Genomic DNA, 4809 nt, shown 5'->3' with positions numbered 1-4809 from the left:
CTGCTTTGCAACTGCTGTAAAGCAGCCTCCACCAGTACAATGCGAGGATCCAGGAGCGGGCAACAGAGTCTAAACAAGGGGGTTTGTCTGGCTCCAAGAACATTGGTCTGTCTGTCTTATTGTTGTAATTTAAAGGGCTTTGGGTAATGCCGTACAGTCTTTCCACATGGAAATATTTTAAAAGTCCACTTTACTATCGCAGTTCAGAAGTATCTTCTGTTACAAAAAGGCAACAGCATTTTAAGATTTTAATTTAAACCAAAAGTCTTTCCCAGTTCCCAGCATATTTTTTTAAAAAATAAAATTCATACCTATTCGGTCCATAGCCTGAAACATCTGGCAAGATTTGCTAATGCTCTAATAACTTGGAAAAATTCAGAATATATTTCCTGTTGGCAACTTGTGAAAACATCTTCCTCATTCCAGGGAATGGCATTTCTGTAATCAATCTGCTCACGAGATTGTCTTCAACAGGAGAGCATTTATTTGGACAAGATTCCCCAGCGTGGTGCTAATTATCCCAGTAAGAAAAGGAAAGTGTCAGAGAGTGCCTAACAGAGCAGAGTGTCTATATATAGCTCTGCACATAAATATCCAATCCTTTGATACCAGAAATCATAATTTCTCAATGCAACCCAGCACAAAGGACAGCTGAGCTCTTGCCAAAGTCAAGAGAAAAGAATACAATCTGTTCGATTACCATGAAAAATCTGAAAACGACTTCATTGTAAAAAAAATGCTATATGGAGAGGTGGGAGAAAATGGTGATAATGAAATAAAAACACATAAAAACATACTGCGTTCTGCACTTTTCATTTTTGTTAAAAAAAAAACACACCAAAACCCAACCCTGAAATCTGAAAAACAAACAAACTCAAAAACCTGTTTTATTTGGTTTTATTTATTATTTAAGGGGGGAGGGGTGCATGGGTAATGACTGTTGTTGCATCTAGTGACACCATACCACCTATATCACATAGTTAGTATACTTTTAAAGCAATTACTGGCTAATTTAGAATTATAATGTAATTTTTGAATAAAAACACCTAACACCATTTTCTGCACTTCTACCTTTGGAAAACACTGAAATCCACAAAAACGTGAAATCATTTTCTCCCACCTCTAGCTCTATGCATGGATTTCCATGAGTTTTGGGTGAAGCATTTCTTTGCTTATAGAAAAGCAGCTGACAGATTTTAAAATAAAACATATACATTAGCTGTATTGAATGATCCGCTCCTCTATTTGTATGTAGGATCAACGTATGCAGCGAATTCAACCTAATCCAGGACCATGGAAAAGACCCAGGACACAACAGTAATGATATCCATTTCAGCGATAACAGACTCTCCTAGTAGGATTTGGAATTAATGGCTGCTGTTCCTTCGGTGCTTTTGCCAGGCAGATTAGATTCTTGTCCGATTTGGAGTAAAAGGTTCCATTTACTTAGTAGCCTGTTTCTAAGAAAGGAAAGTTCAGAAAAGCATCAGAAATCCAATCTGAGAGACATTAGGGGACTGGAAGAAATTCCTCTCCCCCCAAGTGTGTTCTCTTGTTTTATATGTTTGAAAAGGAGTTTGTAAGAGGACACACTTGTGATGGACGCACACAGCCTCTCCTGATAAACACGAGGCAGACAGAGGGAAGGACAAAGAGGACAAGCTCTGATGAAGTCCCATCTGGCTCTGAAAATGAGTCTGTTTAAAACCCAAAGCCTTGGGTATTTTCACCTTTTAAAGACATTTCTGTGAATGCCCTGAATTAAAACTGGAGAAGCAGCTGTAATAACTCTTAGCTCCTACAAAAACAATGCAAAAATTACAACTTTGTCTGCACTTAATGCCATGCATCACTTCTTTCCATTTTTTATTATCATAATTTATTGCCCAAATTTGACTGCATGCAAAGTTTATCTGTAATCATTTCCAGAATGTATCTTAGAGATTTATTTACATTTGCTATTTTGAAAAAAAATTACCTTAGTTCTTCTTATGTTTGAGTCAATTATATACATATTATGTCTTCACTGAAAGATATAATTGCTTAATTGCCGGAGACACTGCCCCCTTCCTAAGAAAAACACTAAATCAGGTTCTTTTAACAAGTATATTAGAATGTGATGTTTTATATCTCCCATAGCCTTGGCCAAGTTCAAGTCAAAGCGGAGCTGTCAGCCTCAGCACTCGAGAGCTTCTCTTGTGAACATGGCCGCAATTCATGTAGGAGGCGCATACATCCAGGGAGATGCATTATGAATACTGGTCTTTTTTTTTCTTCCTGAAATGTCCACCAGCACAATATAGTAAGACTTTGAAAAACAGAGAGAACACTTGCAAATTGCTTCATCCTGATTCTCAAGATTTGCATAGAAAAGGAAGCTGTTAAACTGCACTTAGGGTTTGGGTAAGATTTTCACACTAGGTGAGACCCTCCTAAATTCTACATTACGCAGACAAAGTGAAACATTTCCAGATTCTCAAGCTAACAATCTCTCTCTCTCTCTCTCTCTCTCTCTCTCTCTCTCTCTCTCTCTCTCTCTCCTAATGTTTTCAAAGTCTTTGCAAATTTATTCAGAAGTATTGGAGAATCACAAGTAGATTTTCCACACAGCAACTGCACCAGCAGGTCTCTGGTTAAGACTGAAGGGCCTTTAAGTGGGGCTCCGTGGTGGTAGTCATTCTGGACCTGGTCAATCTGCCCCTTCCTGGTTCCCTCTTGATTCCCCATCTTCTTGACTCCATATCCCACGCAGCACTGATGGAGTGGAGGCCTTGGATGTCTACAACCTCCTGATTTTAGAAATGGGCTATGTCAGAATGCCAGATGCAAGGGAGGGCACCAGAATGAGGTCTCTTGTTATCTGGTGGGCATTTGGTGGGCCGCTGTGAGATACAGGAAGCTGGACTAGATGGGTCTATGGCCTGATCCAGCGGGGCTGTTCTTATGTTCTTATGTTGTCCTTGTCGCTGATCTTGTGATAAGGATCGCCAGGGCTTGTCATTGCCAGGGCTTGTGATGAGGATTGAGGAGTGGGGTATGGATCACTTCTTGAGGTGCAATATTATGTGGGGGAGGCTGATCTCCACCTGTCTCTTGTGGGGGGGGGAGTGCTTTCTCCAAGGTCCCAGTCTATGCCAGGGGGCCACAGCAGAGTTTTGCTCTTGCTATTCGGAGGAGCTTATATCTGATGAGTTTGAAGGAGGTCCTGACATTGAGACGTGGCCATTTGAATCTCCAAGGCACCAGGAGATGTGGCTGTTACTGCTGTCACTACCAGGTAATTTAAGCAAAGGGAACAGGGTGGCAGAGCCTGGTTTGTGGGTGACTTGAGAGGGAGTTTGGAGACCTCTAGAGTAGACGTGCCATTAGACGTGCCATCAGGCCTGCAGGCTGGATGCGACCCACAGCAGCTCTTTATCCAGCCCAGCTGGATAAATTGGGCTCTCCCATATCTTGAAAATATGATCAAGATTTGCATATCTTCTCTTCTATCATTTGTAGCTAATTAGTTCCTAGGTGAGAAAAAGTGTTTATTTCTGGTCATCGGCTGCTTGATGATGTCACTTCCTGCTTAATGACGTCACTTCCAGCTTTCAGCAGGAGTCGTGAATGTTATTTTGGCCCACTGTGTGGAATGAGTTTGATACTCCTGCCAAAAAAAAAAAAAAATCCTTATAGAAAATAAAACCATTTTTGAACATGTTTACATATTGGTCACTGTAGTGGGTGATGGTGCCTGGATAATGACTGGCTGCATCTGCTGACACTGTGTCACCTATCTAGTACACTTTTAAAGCGATTATACTTTATAATTTTTGAAAACGCACCCTTGAAATAAAAACACATAACACTGCTTTCTGCACTTCTCATTTTTGTTCAAAAAGAAAAATAAAAAAAATTATTTGCAAAGAAATTAAAATGGAAAATCATCACATCTCTATCTATAGCAGCAATTTTCAATCTTTTTCATCTCTCAGCACACTGACAGAGTGCTAAAATTGTCAAGACACACCCTCAGTATTTTTTACCATTGACAAGGCACATGCACAGCTGGTGGGGGGCTCACACCCCCCAAAGACCCTACTAATAAATGACCCTCCCCCAAACTCCCATGGCACACCTGCTGACCATTTGTAGCACACCAGTGTGCCCTGGGCATTCTGCTTGAAAATCACTGGCCATAGATAGGGAAGGCATTCGTCCCTCATCAGGCTACAGATAACTTTACAAGTAATTAGAAGGAGTTCCTGAATTTTGAAATTGGGCTCAAGGGTATATATATATATATGTATGTATGTATGTATGTATGTATGTATGTATGTATGTATGTATGTATGCATAAAAAACCAGCTCTGCTCTTATGAAAAAAAAAGCTGTTTTTGGAATTCCTTTCTACTAAAGCTGGGGATATTTTACCCTTCTCTAAATACAATTTACTACAGAAAGGATATAATCCTTATTTCTGTCTTAAGTACATCTATGTTTTACGATCAGACCAGTACACAGTATAATCAGACCTACGAGGGAATTATAAAACGTACTGGAAATCTAAGGAAAGTTTAGGAGTCTGTCTACGGATGTGTATGCGCAGCGCAGAAACACTTTTCACATTCTGCAAGTGCCTCTCTGGTGTCCTCACTCCCTTCTCTAATTTCAGCCGCCCACTTAGTGGTGTCTTTTAGCTGTCCCAGTTCTATTTTCTCCCGGCCTCCAGAAAACTTTCTAATAGATCAAACCACCACTTGGCTCCAGCAAGCATTGTTGGTGAGTTCAAATGACTTTAAAGGTCACTCCGCAGGCGCAAACACC

The sequence above is a fragment of the Tiliqua scincoides genome, chromosome 7 (genome assembly GCF_035046505.1).
Source record: "Tiliqua scincoides isolate rTilSci1 chromosome 7, rTilSci1.hap2, whole genome shotgun sequence".
NCBI lineage: Eukaryota > Metazoa > Chordata > Lepidosauria > Squamata > Scincidae > Tiliqua > Tiliqua scincoides.
This window is presented reverse-complemented; position numbering follows the sequence as displayed.